The sequence below is a fragment of the Nomascus leucogenys genome, chromosome 8 (genome assembly GCF_006542625.1).
Source record: "Nomascus leucogenys isolate Asia chromosome 8, Asia_NLE_v1, whole genome shotgun sequence".
NCBI classification, from domain to species: Eukaryota; Metazoa; Chordata; class Mammalia; order Primates; family Hylobatidae; genus Nomascus; species Nomascus leucogenys.
The window spans coordinates 49,112,855-49,130,210 of NC_044388.1; the positions used below are offsets into that span (position 1 = coordinate 49,112,855).

General features: G+C 43.9%; 1 protein-coding gene across 5 annotated transcripts in view; it reads right to left on the reverse strand.

The window, feature by feature from the left end:
- Window positions 1–16,713, reverse strand: part of EXOC2 (exocyst complex component 2) — a 199,190-nt gene extending 182,477 nt beyond the window's left edge. For 4 of the 5 annotated variants that reach the window (XM_030817227.1, XM_030817224.1, XM_030817226.1 and 1 more), the window contains exon 1: window positions 16,564–16,713. The gene's annotated coding sequence lies outside the window, so the exon portion shown is untranslated. Of the gene's footprint in view, window positions 1–15,750; window positions 15,799–16,563 lie in introns of those variants that run through there. The other variant, XM_030817223.1, reaches the window with a different exon arrangement.
- Window positions 16,714–17,356: the final 643 nt, after the last annotated feature.

Consider the following 17,356-nt stretch of genomic DNA (forward strand, 5'->3'; position numbering starts at 1 on the left):
TCAACCAGTAAAAGTAGAGATACAGTGGTCTCTTGGGATCTACAAGTAATTGGTCCTAGGACATTCTGTGGATACCAAAATCTGGGGATGCTCAGGTTCCCTACATAAAATTGCATAGTATTTGCATATAACCTACACACATCCACCAGCATACTCTAGATTACTAATCATCTCTAGATTACTTATAATATATAATACAATGTAAGTTATCAAACTGTATTGTTTTTGTTATTTTTTATTGCTGCATTTTTTTTCCTGAGTATTTTCCATCTGTGATTGGTTGAATCTGTCCATGCAGAACCCATGGATATGGAGAGCTGACTGCATTTCTTTATCACCTACTTGGTGCTAGGCACATGAAGGTGCTGAATAAACGCTTATGAATGAACCACCAACTGGTATGTTTGCTCCTCGAGGACAAGTATTACCACCTGCAACTGTCTGCATCCCACACCTGGCTGATCTCCTGCACCACGTCCTTTGACTCCATGGAGCTCAGGATCTTCCTGCCCCATGTGAAATGCAGCGAGCACAGCTTGAACTCCCCACATTCCAGCTACATGCCAGATCTTTCCAGCCAACCTGAAACAGAGGTGTCTGTGGATGAAGATGAGGAACCTCCCGTGGCCCCCTGCCAGCCCTGAATGTTGCTAGAGGGAATGGCTGAGGTTATACATTCTGGCAAATTCTGCTGGTCCTAACCAAAGCTGTCCAGTATGAAGGGAGTCTCCTTTGGAGGACACACCCTAGGAACAGTTGATTCTGCCTGGGGTTCCACCACTGCTGCTGGTGCTGTGGGTGACGGGGGAGGCCACAAGGCCATGCTGGAGGCTGTGCTGGGCCAGTCTCATCTCAAGGCGAGGTAGAGGACTGGCAGGCACTTTGACTGTTCTGCTGGCTTTTCAACCTGACTCTTGATCCTCCTCAAGCCACTGATTTTCTATTAGAGGAAAAAGAAAATGTGGGAAGAGCAGGCTCGCTGCTTTGGGCTGGCAGAGACCCTAGGCTCTACCTGGAAGGATGGAGAAGGATGGCAACAGTTGGTGGGTTCAGCTAAGGAAAGGACTTCACAGTGATGGTGTGGCCCTCCAGCTGCGGTGTCCTGCAGCCATTAATGAGTCCAGAATTTCCCTTACATGTAGCCCAAGGACAGCATTAACTCAGCGTACCAGGGGTCCTTGGAGTCAGGGAGTGGCTGGATGTAGTTTCAGTTCCTCTTCATAGCCCACATTTATCCATGGGTCCCTCATGATTTCCTCTGAAGTGCCTTTCTTACTGGGGTTTGGGAGCAGGAATTTCTTTAGGTGTTCATACTCCATAGACATGTAAAGGGAATGTGGTATATACCTGCTTTGGAAGCTCTACAATAGTTCTGTCCATTTTAAGACAGAAACCTGATGACCACCGACCACTGCACAGAGAATGACTCCCAGGCTGCCAACATGCATCTCAGAGCCATCGTACTTTTGCGTACGTTGCCTAGAAGAGTTCCAGGACAGCGTAAGAAGCACTGACACAGAAGTTATCTACCCTGTTGCCAAAGGTGAGCTCGTTCTAAAGCAAAGTCTCACACACACACACAAACACACACACTCTTCACATTGTCATTCACATATGAAAAGGGCCCCCCAAAAGAACTGTTTTCCCCAAAGTGCCTCCCTCCCTGACCAGTTCTTCAGTGTGACCATGAGCATGCAATGAGAGATGCTAACTGGCACGAAGGACATGACCAACAGTTTTTAATCAGTGCAAAGTGGATTGACCAATATGGGGTAAAGAACACTGGTGTCATTAACACCACACTTTTGCCAGACAAATCAACTTGTTCAGCTATGGAGAGGGAGAAAAGACACACTTAACCAAGAGTCAGAAGGCAGAAATTCAAATCCTAACTATATGATTTATTCAGGTCCCTTTAATTTCTATCAGTTTTCTCATCCTAAAATAGGAATAATAACGTCACAGGAATCCTGTAAGGATTAAATGGAATCATGTGTACCAAAGATCTCTGCAAACTTTAAAGCCCAAAATAAAAGTAACCTTGTATTGCTACCATTCATGCGTCAAAAACCAACTGTAAGTGAATTTGTGGGCCAGGTGCGTCATTAGCTGGCTGCCATGCCAGAGACTGGGTGAGCAACCTTGTAAGAGAATGGTCTTCAACTGTTTTCAGATAGAAAGTATTTTAGTTAGAGAAAATAGAGAAACATTCTACGATTTGTGCTGCATAACTTAAGAAAGATGAAAGCAGCAGGCAGACAGGGCTGACACAATATAGTAACAGTACACAATCGTGATTAACTCCCAGAACCAGGACACCGGGCTCCAGGGTAAGTGGGGAAAGTGCTTCTTTAAAGCCACAGCACTGCACCACGTAACATGGTGGGAAAATTCCAAACACTGATGATGGGCCATAGTCAGGACAGCCAAAGATTAAGCTGAATTTTATTCTAAACAAACAACTGCTTTATTTTCTTGCCTCTTAATTTTTAGCATATTAACTCCAATCCCAGAAATGTTTCAGTTACAGTCCAAAAGTATAATGTTCTTGCTTACATAACTTCAAACATCTATAGAGTTAAAGAATTCCTGGTGATTTAAAAAGTCAAATATACATATAATTGTAATTATATGTATGTTAAAAAAAACTAGAAGAACATTAAGTGTATATTACAGCTGTTGGGGTGGAAGGACAACATTTGGACTTGACAGAAAAATCACAACGGTGAACACACTAAGTTCTTGGCCATAAAGAAATATACATCTTCTATAAGTTAATAAATAAAAGACAACAAATTTAAAAGCCAAACAGGAAGACTGCAAATATATTCAAAATATCAAAATACAAATAACTTTATTATATAAACAGCTCACAAAAATCAATCCAGAAAACACCAAGAGCTTCAAAAAAAAAAAAAAAAAATTGAGAAGGTATAAGCTTATAGTTCACAAGAGAGGAGATGCAACCAACCAACAAACATATGGGCAAAACCCAACCTCAGAGAAACACCAACTAAAACAGAGGTTCCACTGCTGGCCTATTAACAACACAAGATAGTTAAGACAATCTCGAACGCTCATAGTTGTCGGCTGAATCTGTACACAGCTCCCATGTATCGCTGGCAGCAGCACAAACTGTTCCAACACTCTGAAAAATAATTCGGCCACATGTGTCAAAGCCTTAGATATGCTTCCACAGTTTGACTCAAAACGTATTCTTGAAAAGTGAACAATGACTAAAATAATTCAAACCATGGGGATTGTTATTAGGCATGAAGATCCCCATAACTGCAAAAACGTATCACAGCAAGAGAGGGAAAAAAATGGAAACATCCACCCAAACATCCAGCAAAATGTGAAGGTTCAGTCAAGGAGACATTATGCAGCCAGTGAAACATTCTAAAAAACATGCGAGACCAAGAGAATACTCACAACAAACTAGTGAAATAGAAAGACATACGAATAAATAAATAGCCAGATAGGTGTGAACGGACAGATGTACAGAAGAAGTTCCTAGAAGGAAGTATTCTAAAATGCCAAATGGTTTATTAGCAAGGGTAGGATTATCAGAGATTCAACAGCTTGTCAAAAATCACAGCTATTAAGTGAAAGAGGTGGGATTCAAAACCAGGCCCTTGCTCTATGCTATTCTCCAGATGACTTTTTTTTTTTTTAGTATTTATTATGGAAATCTTAAACATACATAAAAGAAGAGAGACTAGCATAAGGAACCTCCAAGTTCCCATCACCCAGCTTCAACATTCTGTCTCTTGTTTTAGCTGACTCTCCCCCTCGACATACTTTTATGCTGTTTGTTGAGGGAGCTCTTTAAAGCATTGTATTGTTTCATCCATAAATGATTGTTTGTATCTCTACAAATGACATTGCACCCAGCCCCAGGTCAATTTTTCCACATGGTCTAAAAGTTATTTTACAGTTGATGTGTTAGAATCAGGATCCAATCAATGTTTCTATTTAAAAAAGAAGAACAAAAGCTACCTTTATACAAACAAGGGCGTATGCTTATATGAATACAGAGAAAGGGCTAGAGGGTTGCATACCAGGGGTTAATTATCCTGAGAATGAGATTGGAGAAGGGTGGAGGGGCCAGGGAAATTGTGCTTTTAAGTATTTTTATATTGCCTTCCCTGCGGCAATAAGCATGTACATACATGTTTTAGAAATGTAGGTAGGCCTTAGACCACACAGAAAAGCCCACTTCCAGAGCCCTGCAGGGCAGCTGCTGGCTGGAGATCCAGGCAGCAGAGGGTCTCCTTAAGAACGCTGACCACAGGAGGCTTCCTCTTGGCAGCTCTGAGTTACATGCACTTTTTTGGGCTGGGGGTGGTGCTCACTTCTCCAGTAAATTAACTATCTTAAGAAAGTGATTATAACAAATAATAGTATCCTTTACATTAAAGAAAAAGGGAAGAAAAAAAATTACTGTGCCAAGCTCTCTGACAGTAATCTTCAGTGGGCTTGCCTGGGCTTGTCGTCATATTCTTTCTTCACTCCTAGTGTCTAGTCCAGTGCCAGACACTCAGTGAAACGGTGGCCGGGCTGACCGGATCTGGGGACGCATGGGCTCTCTGGAAGCGTTCTTCTTTCATCTCCTCAACAACAGCGGCAGAGACCTCAAAGGCTGTGTGAAATTCCTGCCATAAGAAGCTATAAGATGCAGCTTCTGAGAGGGGTGTCAGCTAGATTTGTTTCACAGGACAGATGCCATTCCTTGATTCTGTACTGTGTGCCCTGCACTGTCTTTTAAACCAATAAATCTGGTCACAAGAGCAACTGCCAAAACCACTATAAAACCTGAGTGCCCTAATTACATCCTAAAAGGTCACAATCAACCCGTGATGGCTCCTCCTGATCTTCAATACAATTCATGCCAAGGAGAACAACCAGATAAATCCAAATTAACCAAACATCTGAGCAGAACAACTCCTCTTCCACGGGTCACCTCTGGGTGACAAGAGGTCCAGTTCAAATCTGACCTTTAACTGAAAGGTCCAAGAGGTGAAAAGTTTGATATTCTATTACTACTTCCACACAGAATTACATGAAAACCAGAAATTCCGATTTGTAGGTGCGGATCTTTAATGCTGTGTCTCCTTTCTCCCCCCCCACCAAAAAAGTATTTTAAAGGTTTAAACCAAAATGAATTTTGCCCCTAATAAATTTTAAAATATTACTAAGACATTTATAATGAAAGTTACCAGAGAAACTTGTTTTTCAACTATCCTTTAGTCCTATAAAAACTAGGCCAAAACTCATTTAAGCTTAATTTTTCCATTTAAAAAATCCAGCCATAAAAGAGAATGGGATAGTACTGAGAATATATAAAACAATTCTAACTTTTCAGTTCTAATGAAAAGTCCAAATAAAGGTAGTAATCTTTTTCTTACAGAAAAACTTGTTTCCAACAGAAATGTATTTGGAAATATGATTTTTAAGTGCTGTCAAGGTACTGTGGTTCTACAGATACTGTGCTTCTCTGCCCTTGCAAAAGAATCAACTGCCCTGGAGGATAATTCCCACTTTAGCTACCAGAGAGCAAAACCCTGGCCTTTTCCTGCTCACTGTTAACTCCTGGAGGATTCTGCCCAGTAAAAGCTAAGGTAGAAATGGAGGGAATCTGTTCAATCAGGATTTATTCATTTAGAGTTCTACATCGAATTTTCAACAACCAATTAGCACCCGCATTGGTGAAACTCCAGAAAGGTTGGGAACAGGAACCTGCACGACAGAGTTCTGCATGCAGGAAAGTGCTGGTGACCAACAGCCAGTCACACGCAGGGCACGTCTACCCAACACAAGCCTTGAGCATTCCACAGTTCCTATTAAATATTTCCGAGTTTCTTTCTTTTTTTTTTTTTTTTTGAGATGGAGTCTCGCTCTGTCGCCCATGCTGGAGTGCAGTGGCACGATCTCGGCTCACTGCAAGCTCCGCCTTCCGGGTTCATGCCATTCTCCTGCCTCAGCCTCCTGAATAGCTGGGACTACAGGTGCCTGCTACCATGCCCGGCTACTTTTTTTGTATTTTTAGTAGAGACAGGGTTTCTCCATGTTAGTTAGCCAGGATGGTCTAGATCTCCTGACCTCATCATTCGCCCGCCTCGGCCTCCCAAAGTGCTGGGATTACAGGTGTGAGCCACCGCGCCCGGCCCCGAGTTTCTAAAATACAAGTTCATTTCCACACATGATTACCTGACTATAACCATCACTTATCAGTATTTTTTCCTCTCTCTCTCTCTCTCCAAAGAATTTTCACTTCCTAGGTAAAAATCATACAGTAATGACTAATAATACTATGCATATATTTTGCCATAATTGACATAAAAGGCCACATATATGATTCCACTTATATGAAAGTTCAGAATAAGTAAATCCACGGATGCAGAAAGTGGGAAAGGATGATAATGGATTTAGGGTTTTCTCTGGGAGTGATGAAACTGTTCTGGACTTAGATAATGGTGATGTTTGTACAACTTTGTGAATAACTGTGCTTCAGAATTCCTCTGAGCATTAGTTTAACATCATTAGCACCATAAACACAGAACCCCAAAAAACTGAACACAAAAAGAAATACAAGATGATATCATTTTTTAAAAAGTACCCAACATGACTAAATTCCTGAAGTCTGATTCCAGATCAGTTGAGGCTAAGGTACACCACAGCCAGGAGTGAAAAGGTACCAGGAGGGCAGGAGAAAGCTTTACCCTCGCAGTGATGGAAACAGAGCTCAGGTATTGAAACCCAGGGTGAAGAGTAACAAATAAAGCAGCAGAACAACTCCAAGCTAAACAGATCGACCTTGCGGGAAGATGTGAGTGGCCTAGACTGTCTAATCCTTGACAAACAACACCACCAACTCCATTCCAGCAAGACTGCCAGGAAGACATGAAAATAAAGAAGCTAAACAAGGCAAAATCCCAAGTGATATCAAGAGTCTACATATGTTTATTCAAATAACAAAGTACTTGACCATCTCAACAAGAATGTTCAGGAATGAGAGAGGAACAAAATCAAGAAAATACTACTAAGCTATTCATAATGAAAGGATTGGATAAAAAGATATTCTCCTAAATTTATACTATTACATAAAAACAAAGTTTCATTCGTCTCGACTTGTCAAATCTTTAGGATGAAATAAACCAATATCACTGCTGACAAATATAATAGCTACGGTAAACAAGCATGCCAAAATCAATGTAGACTTTCAGAAAAGGTCAAGAAACCAACCGTCAGCTTAAATTGGTTAATTTCATTAAAACTGTTAAACATGACAGGATGTCACTAACTCCCAGGTTCTTTTACATGAGCAAAGTTGGATTAATTTGACCCAAATTTTGTATGATAGCTTTTCCAATTTCCAAAAATACATCAACTTTGTCACTGATCTTACAAATTCTGCTTTCCTTCTCTAGCTCTATCTCAAAAGAAACTTCTCGAAGGCCATAAATCCTTGACATAGTGAAAGCAAAATAATCATAGCACTCAGCAGTGCCGTTAACATTTCTGAGCCGCGAGGGTTTAAGCAGGCAGATGCTATGGAAAGTGCCTGTTAGGAGAGGGCAGCCCAGAGTTCAGAACGCACCACAGCTGCGAGGGATTGAAGCTGCTAGCTATGGAATCCAGCCTAGGAGAAACTCTGGGCACAGTTCCGGCATCCGAAATAAATTAAAGTAAACAGTGTTGCTCTCTCTCTCATCCACCCTGTTAGCAGCCTCTCGGCAGAGCGAGCGGGAGACCACACACTCGGACCACACAGCGCCAGCTGAACTCACTCGCACGCAACATCTACAAGCTGTCACTCTGCAGCAGCCCAGAGAGGGAGAAGGATGAGGTTAGGGAGGGGGAGACAGGACCGCAGGAAGAGGGGGAGGGGAGACAGGCGAGTCTTCCCCATGTGCAGCTGGAGAGAGTGATGTGTGGTTTGGAGAAGGGGGAGGGGTGGAATCCATAACCCTCCCTGAGAAAACAAGCTGGTCGTGGCCTTGTGTAGTCTTGACCTGTTCTCCCCCATACCAATTTAGTAGCTGATGAAGGATTAACAAAGCATCCATTTAACATCAATTAACCTCCTATCCATCACAGGGCAAAAGAGAAAATTACTATTACAAAAGCATTTCACTAAAATCAAGACAAAAGGCCACATTTTCTTACAATGTATACTGTACACTTAAGTAAATACATTTTCCTCATAGATGTACTATATTAATTTTAAACCATCTGCCTCTTTTCCTTTAATGAAGCACACAGGGATGGATTTAAAGTGTTTTCTGCAATAGAAGTCAGAAAATTTGAATTCTGTAATTTTCCCATATTTAATTTCTCAAATTAAAACTGGCACTATTTTAATTTTCCAAAAGATTTACTACTAGAAAAAAAGACAGTTAGTTATTTTTCACAGAACTTCAAACTAAAAATACATAGAAAAAATTAGCAGTAATAATATAAAGAAAAAAATCAGAAAATGAAACCACAAGTGAAAGTAGTTTTAGAATCATAAAAGCAGTACTTTTTACTATTTAGTAAAGAAGAGTTTCGCTGATTTCAATAGCAGACAAGAAATTGAGCAAAATGAGTGATCACGGTCTCACCCTGTCACGCTCCCAGATACTCTTCTCAGCTAGAGAAGGCCAGGAACCGGAAAAATACAGAAGCTGTGACTCACTGAAGACTAGGATAACCTCTACTCAACAGGCTATGGAAGGCCTCATGATGTTAAAACACTATTTCCCTAACAGACTATAGAAAGGTGATTTTCCCCACAATCATTTGAAAACACACACACACACACACACACACACAACCCTCCCAAACGTCCAACCTTCCCCACATATGACTCAACCTGGCAGCGCTGGCGTCACCAGGGAACAAATCAGGCAGAATCTCGGTAGCCTCAGCTGTCCAGAACCATTTGGGTCCAGAGGACCCCAGAAGAATCCTGTTGCAGAGCTGCCTAGTGAGTTTCAACAGTAAAATTAGACTCAGCCAGACTCTCAGGGCACCCTAAAATATAATCAAAGTAAAGAATTCACCAAATCTTTCTAGAGTCAGGCCCAACCTACCCTAAGACAGACTTGTCCCTGCTGGGCTAGGCTGGGCTGGACCCAAAGGGATCACCCAGAGATATTGGGAAAAGGGTTTGGGAAAATGGTGATTTTCTTCCCCAGTTCTCTATAAATACAGACTCCACTCTTCCTGAGTGAGATCAAGACCAAGTTACATTAGCACTGCCACAAATTCTACCATATAACAGCACACAGTGGGACAAGTCTCAGAGACAGGGTCATGAACTCTGTAATCCAGTTTTCCAAATTAATCCTCTTACTCCTCCTGCTCCATCCCCAAATCACGGTTAACAAAAATACAATCATGCACAGATCTGAAAGAACTCATGGGGTCCAAATTGTGTAGAGTCAGGGTCTGATAAGGGCAGAAGACTCGCTGGGTCTCAGAAGGACCATTTGCAGAAGGGAAGGACTGAACAGGTAAGAAGTAATGTATCCCGCTTTCCTGGACCTCTTTTTTTTTTTTTTTTTTTTGAGACGGAGTCTTACTCTGTAGCCAGGCTGAAGTGCAGTGAGGCTCACTGCAACCTCCGACTCCTTGGTTCAAGCGATTCTCCTGCCTCAGCCTCCCAAGTAGCTGGGATTACAGGCATGTGCCACCATGCCCAGCTAATTTTTTTGTATTTTTAGTAGAGACGGGGTTTTATCGTGTTGGCCAAGATAGTCTCAAACTCCTGACCTCGTGATTCGCCCTCCCTGGCCTCCCAAAGTGCTGGGATTACAGGTGTGAGCCACCACACCCGGCCTCCTGGACCTCTTTTTATACTTCTTTTCCTTCTCTACGTCTACAAACAAAAAATAAATGAACTACTATCTGTGGTTTCAAATGAAAGCATATTTGTTTATATTTTAATTCTTTTGGGAAAATAATCCAATAACTTAAACCATATAACTGATAAATGACACTTGATTTTTATTTATTTATTTTGGGCATGGGAATAAAGACCTTCCCTCCCGCTACAATGTTTGGAGGTAAGGGATTAAGGGGATGAGAATGTGCATGAGATGACTAGGAAGCAATACTGGAAGCCAGACAAGTATATAGGGAACGCCTGATAACTTAGTTCTCAAGCCCCCACATAAGAGATCTGTTACATAAATACTGGATTACTCAGCTGTTCTCATAAAACAAGCACTGGATTCTATCTTAATTGGAAGAGTTACTTAGAGGTCTCCTTTACTCCCCAGGAACCATAAAACCCTCTGCCTTAGCATGCCACGTCTCTTCCTAGAGGACAAGGACTGTCACCATGTTGCACAGGGAAAGGCTGCAGGTCTAAAGGTGACTGGACTTCCAACCGATGCCACTGGACATTGATGACATGTCAAAAATGAACCAGGCCAGTGCAAACTCATCCCCCTCCACCCACCCCCAACAAATAAATGAAGACAAAAACTTCAAAGAAGATACACTACTTAATAGGAAAACAAGAGTTTCACACAAGAGCATAGCATTATTTATTCACAAATCTATTGCCGGTAGTACTCAATGTCCTACTACTCTATTAGATCTATATGGATAGATAAAAACAGTAATTCTTAGTATTTTAGGAAGTATAGTTTTTCAGAAAAAAACATGTCAGGGTTCTGTTTTCCCAGAAAGACAGATCACCTGAACAAGACTGAAGAAATCATTATCAAATACTATTCTTTTTTTTTTTTTTTTTTTGAGACAAGGTCTCACTCAGTCACCCAGGCTGCTGGAGTGCAGTGGTCCAATCACGGCTCACTGCAGCCTCAGGTGATCCAGGCTCAAGTGATCCTCCCACTTTAGCCTGCTGAGTAACTGGGACCACAGACCTGTACCACCACACTCGGCTAACTTTTTTGTAATTTTTGTAGAAAAGGGGTCTCACTCTGTTGCCCAGGCTGGTCTCAAACTCCCAGGCTCAAGCTATCCTTCCACCTCGGCCTCTCAAAAGTGCTGGGATTACAGGCATTGAGACACTGAATTTATCTTCAAATAATATTTATTTCTATCTCTACCTAGTCCATCAAGAAGATTTGCGATACAATGACTAGTCACCCAGATCCTCAAAAGATGACAGTATTGGACTCCTATACCCCAGAAAAACAGATAAACTAGTGCTGTGAAAAGGAAACATCCTTGGATTTATTCAGTCAAATAAATGTTTATTATACACTTGCTATGTCCCAGGCACTACCCTGAGGAAATGACAGGAACACGATTTTGTGACCAGCAGCTCAAGAATGACTTTGGCCTTCCACAGAGTGATCATAGCTGAAACCAGACAGCACTGGGATGGGTGAGAAGTTGGCTACAAACAACTATTTCAAGAAATGTGACTGGAAAGGGAAAAAGAGAGGAATTTTAAAAGGGCAATGTGAAATCAAGGGAGGATTCTACTTTTTTCTGTTTTGCTTTATTGTTGTCTGTCTCTAAGCATGTATAAAGGCCAACAGAAGGAAGCCTTTAGTAAGACATGAACACCTGAGAGAAGTCCTCACAAAGGTAGGGGTAGATGGGATCCACAGCCCAGGTAGGGGATTGGTCTTAGCATAAATACAACCTCCTCCACTGTGACTGGGGAGGAGGAACAGTTTTGGGCAGGAAGCCCCTGGGATTCTCCACTTACATCTCTTTTATTTATGATGTAGGTGGCAAGACCACTAGCTAAGAGTGTGTGTAAATGATGTGAAAGGATGAGAGGTTTGAAAAGCCTGAAAATGCTGAAAGTACATTCTGCAGAGATCAGAAGCGGGTACTGATGAGGAAAATTCTGGAAGATTCCTTGATGGCCCAGCTGAGCTGGTGACCATGGATTTATAGGAGCACAGATCTGGATACTGTGATTTTCCCCAGCTGGCCCCAGCAACTCAGGTCAAGCATTACAGGAGGTAGAGAGTTGACACTGCCCAAGGCTGAGAAGCTGCCCAGCAGATGCTACAGAAGAACAACGATACAACTGAGCACACCAGCATGACAGTGACTGAAGATCACAGAAGCTCCTGACAGGTGCAGTGGTGGTGAGTGAGACTGAGAAAGTTGAGAGACTATAAGCGAACAGTGGGAGGCCTGCACTTTGGATTTCAGAAGTGGACCAGTTCCAACACTGAGGCATTTCAGTGTTACTCTTCCAGCCCCCAGCACTACTTCTCTGGCAATAGTTGGACCCTCCTCTGGACAGCCCCACTTTCTCCTTCTGTCCCTTCGGGTTACTGTTAGCTTGCCTTTGCTCCTCACCACTCCTTGTATATTCCCTAATCCCCTCTGCACCTTTCTTCATTTGAGCTATCGGGCATGACTTCTGATTCCTGCTGAGACATACACCATATCACTCACATGGGGTTTTCATTAAAATTAATCTAAAGCCAAACATGGCCTTTTGTCTCGTTTTGTCTTTTGCTAAAATTATAATACAATGAAAGTTAAATCATATGCCCTCCAAAATCACAAACCTTTAAAATGAGAAAAGGCCTTTAAAAATTCATCCATGCTTACAAAGGAAACAAAGGGGCAGCCTTGTGCAAAGTGTCACTGTTAGCAAGCAGCAAAGGGAAAAAAGGCCTTCAACGCTGCACTTGTCACTGAGCGCTTAAGATGTGCCAGGCACTAGTCTTGAAGCTCTCTGGATCCACCCTGAGCAGCTCACCTTCTCATAAACTGAAATCCAGTCTTCCCTAGTCCTGTGTCCAGTGTTCTTTCCATTATTGGCACCAAGATTTACTGTGGAAAATATTACACAGAAAAATTGATAAACCCAAAAACAAAAATAAAGCAAACTGGATGATGTATTTTTAATCTGAAATGCTACCAAGGGAATTAAGGTAAAGGATGTTCAGGAAGCTTTTGAGCTGGCCTAATATAATTTTCCAGGAAAAACCAAAAAATAGAACTGTCTAACAAATCAGTTCCAAACTCTTCTGCCTGTCAGTCAAGGCACTCCACCAATAATCCAAAATGCACTCGCTTACCAGCCCGTGGGCCTTTGCTCCTGGCATGCAGCCCAGGTGTTCACACGCCTTCCTTCATCAAGCTCTTATCATCAAAGCTTCCCAATTACTCTAGCCCCAAAGGATCCTTCCCATCTCTGAGCTTCTGCTGGACTTACACTCAATACTACAGAGTTTAGTTCTTAGCTATTCTTTAATTGAGAGGGCAAAAATATCCCTTATGAATCCAGGCTAATATTATTTGATTTTTAATATATGTGTCAGGCATACAGTAAGACTGGAAGATACAAAAACAATTAAAACTAATCCCGATCCAGCATGAGTTTAGTCTTTTACTGGTGTATGTAAACACCATGAATAATATTGCCCCTAACACAACAGAAGTGCTATAAGACAAGTGCTAAGTGGTTATAGGATTCACTGAGTTGGAAAATTTCAAGGCAGGAAGGACTTCAGAGATAATCTAACTGCATGTATTCTCTGAATACACAAAAAAGGAAACAGTCCAAAGCATCTAAGCAACTCAGCCAGTACTATGAAGCAGACCAGATTAGACCAAGGACCAGTGTACAGTTGCTTTGACGCCTAAGCCAAAAATACCTTTTGACTCTGTGATTTTCAAATTGAGATCTGCCAGGCACAGTAGGTCACACCTATAATCCCAGCACTGGGAAGCTGAGGCCAGAGGATCACTTGAGTTCAGGAGTTCAAGACCAGCCTGGGCAACACAGTAAGACCTCACCTCCACAAATAATTTTCAAAATGAGCCGAACCCGGTGGCATGCACCTATAGTTCCAGCTACTTGGGAGGCTGAGGTAGAAGGATTTCTGGAGCCATGGCAGTCAAGGCTGCAGTGTGTTGTGATTGTGCCACTGCACTCTAGCCTGGTTGGCAGAGCAAGACCCCCTTTCAATCAATCAATAAACTGAGATCGAAGGATGCCAATGTGTGTGTCACCCACTGCTTTAAGATTCATAATTTCCCGGAGGGCGCAGTGGCTCACGCCTGTAATCCCAGCACTTTGGGAGGCCAAGGCGGGCGGATCACGAGGTCAGGAGATCACGACCATCCTGGCTAACACAGTGAAACTCCGTCTCTACTAAATATACAAAAAAATTAGTTGGGCGTGGTGGCAGGTGCCTGTAGTCCCAGCTACTCGGGAGGCTGAGGCAGGAGAATGGTGTGAACCTGGGAGGCAGAGCTTGCAGTGACCAGAGATCTCACCACTGCACTCCAGCCTGGGCGACAGAGTGAGACTCTGTCTCAAAAAAAAAAAAGATTCATAATTTCCCTACAATTACTTTTAAGTTTGTGCATTCATATCAATAATTTTAAACTATACTCTAAAGCATACTCTAAGCATATGATTAGACGTCAACACTACCACCACGTGATTTCAGCAGGCAGTCCAGAGGGTCCAAGAACATATTCCCCAGGATCTGAGTACAATCAACATCCTAGTACGTACACTGCTTAGCAGAGTGATCAATGAACGTTATTTCCCAGTTTCAAGATCCTCTCAACAGTGACCTAAAGTTCATCCGTTCAATAAACATTTAAGCACCTACTATGTGGCAGACGCTGGACTAGGAACCCTGGCTAGATTAAGATGGGTAAACTGGAGAATGAGTGGAAAAGTAACTGAGAGAGCACCTCTGTAACTAGCATTTCCTGTATGGCCTAATCTTGCTGCTGCTTGACACTACAAAGTTCTTTGCTAGAAGACTATTTTTTCAGTACCAACTTCATTTTCCACATGATTCTTACATAACGGGCTTCCAAGAACTTAGCAAGTTAATAACCATCTTTTAGAAAAGTAATACAGTTGACCCTTAAGCAACATGGGTGTGAATGAGGCAGGTCCACTTATACACGGATTTTTTCAACAAAAGTTGCACTGAGTGTGCCTGCATCTCCCACTTCCCTTTCACTTCCTCCATCTCTTCCATCTCTGCCACTCCTGAGACAATCGCTCCTCCACAATCTGCTCATGAAGACTACGGGGATAATAACCTTCATGATGCTCCACTTCCATTTAAAGAAGAGTAAATACATTTTCTCTTCCTTGTGATTTTCTTAACATTTTCTCTCTCTAGCTTACTTTAAGAATACAGTATATAATACATATAACATACACAATACATGTAAGTCAACTGTTTATGTATCAGTAAGGCTTCTGGTCAACAGTAGGCTATTAGTAGTTAAGTCCTGGGAAAGTCAAAAGTTACATGGCAAGTTTTGACTGCGTGGGCACCCCTAACTGCAGTGTTGTTCAAGGGTCAACTGTAGTTCAAAATGGCATTCAGTACAGGAAATTAAATACTTGACAAGAAAAAAAGATCCACTTTCTAAAACTTCCAAGAGTTGTTCCAAGTCACACTGGGGGACCTCTGCTTCTCTGCTTAATATTTATTAAGTTTCTACTTAGGCAAACAAGTGAACATGTAAGTACTAAGCACACATCACCCTCTTTATATTACTACTCTGGGAATCGCCAACTTTTAGCACAAAAAAATCATCTTTGGGAAGATTCTGGCTTTCAGTTGATTTGTCATTTAAAGGAGTCAGTTACACAAAGCATGGGCAAGTACATACCAACATTCATAAACAAAACATTATTATGCATTAGAAGACAGATCCACATAAGCTCAAAACTAACCTTTCAATATTGCATAGTGCACACAAATGATTTAATTAAAAGTGTGGCTAACTCAGAAAAAATATTTTTTAAGTGTTCCTTGTAAGTTTACTCACAGATTCATAAAGGCATCAAACTTAAAATTTCTCAGACATTAGTAGGTTGACCTTTGGCAGATTAAAAATAACTTCCATTCAAAGACGAGTTCTTTCAAGGACTATTTATCGGAATTACTGAAGTGTTTTCTTAACAATTTTGGGATACAGGGCCACGCATCACCAGGCTTCCAGGCTGCTGGTGTGCGGATCTGGAGCCGGCGCGCAAGGCCTCGATGGCTCAGGCTCTTTGCCCGAGCATTCTGAGCCGCCGCGCCCCTCTCCGTCAAATGGGGTCACACGGCAGCGTATACCCGCGCGAGGACCAAGTACCTGCACGCAAACGCTGACCACAGTGGCTGGCGCCTTTTAAGCGCTCAGAGCGGCCGGAGCGGGATGCACGCCTAGGCAGACAGGTAAAACCTGCCTCGCGTTCACTTTTCCGGAGAAATTCTCAAATCTCACGGAGTGGCAACTGCGCAAGGGCGAAGCGGCGCAGTCGGGGGCCAGCTCCAGCGGGCGCGGCCTGGAGTCAGCCCTCTGCAGCCCACGCCCCGCACCGGCGCAGGTGGGGACCGCAGGGGTGGAAACTGCGGGGGTGGGAGCTGCGGGTGTGGGCGCGGAGCCCAGCAGGCGGCTGACGGCGGGGATGGGGGCGGTGGGGCTGGGAACCGCGGGGCGTCGCGGGGCCCCGCAGGTGACCGATGGCGCGAGTGGGCGCGGCTGTCCCTTCACAGCTGAGGCCTGGACGGACGCCGCCGGCGGCCACCTCCGTGCAGCTGACGTCCCTGTCCCGCTGGCCTTCGGCCAGGCCCTCCAGCCTCCCACACATACCTCCAGCCGTCCTGCCGCAGCTCACGGCCGGCACAGACAGGGCCCGGTAGGTCTCGCCGAAGACTCCGCGGCCGCCAGCTGCCGGCGCCTCACTTCCGCCCGCCGCGAGCGCCGAGCGCGTAGATCCGCCTGGCAGTCGAGCGCCGAGTCCTGGATGGGCGGAGCCTTCATGGGAGGGTAGAGGAGGGGAGGAGACCGGCGGGGGTGCGGGAGGTCAGCAGGGGCCGTGGGCGGTGGACGCTGGAATACCTTGGGTTCCGAGGGACCCAGCTTACTGAATGGACACGAGTAGGAGGTTTTTGCTGGGCGTCTTTGCGGTGGCGGGAAGTGGGGAGCGGTGAGGGAGGGAAAGAAGGATACAAGCTCAAGGGGCGGGCCGGGTGCACCATCCATCCCTGTGCCCTCGGGTCATCGCAGAGAGACTGTGGGATGATAGTGTGTTTGTGGGGCCACAGTTCCTAACAATGGGCCCTGCATCGGGTCAGAGGACCGCTCCGGAACAGGGGGATGCACAAGGTCAAGAGAATGCATGGAATCAGAGGGCTGCACCAGGTCAGGGGGGCTGCACCGAGACCAAAGGAAGCATCAGGTCAGGAAGATGCACTGGAGTGTGCATCCCCAGGGGGCCACACTAGGGAAGGAGGATGCACCAGGTTAGGAGGCAGCACTGGGTCAGAAGGATGCACTGGAATCAGGGGACTGTACCAGGTCCGGGGGGGTGTGCATCAGGTCAGGAGGAGGCACTGGGGTCAGGGGGCAACACTGAGTCAGGGGCAGCCCTAGGTCAGGAGGA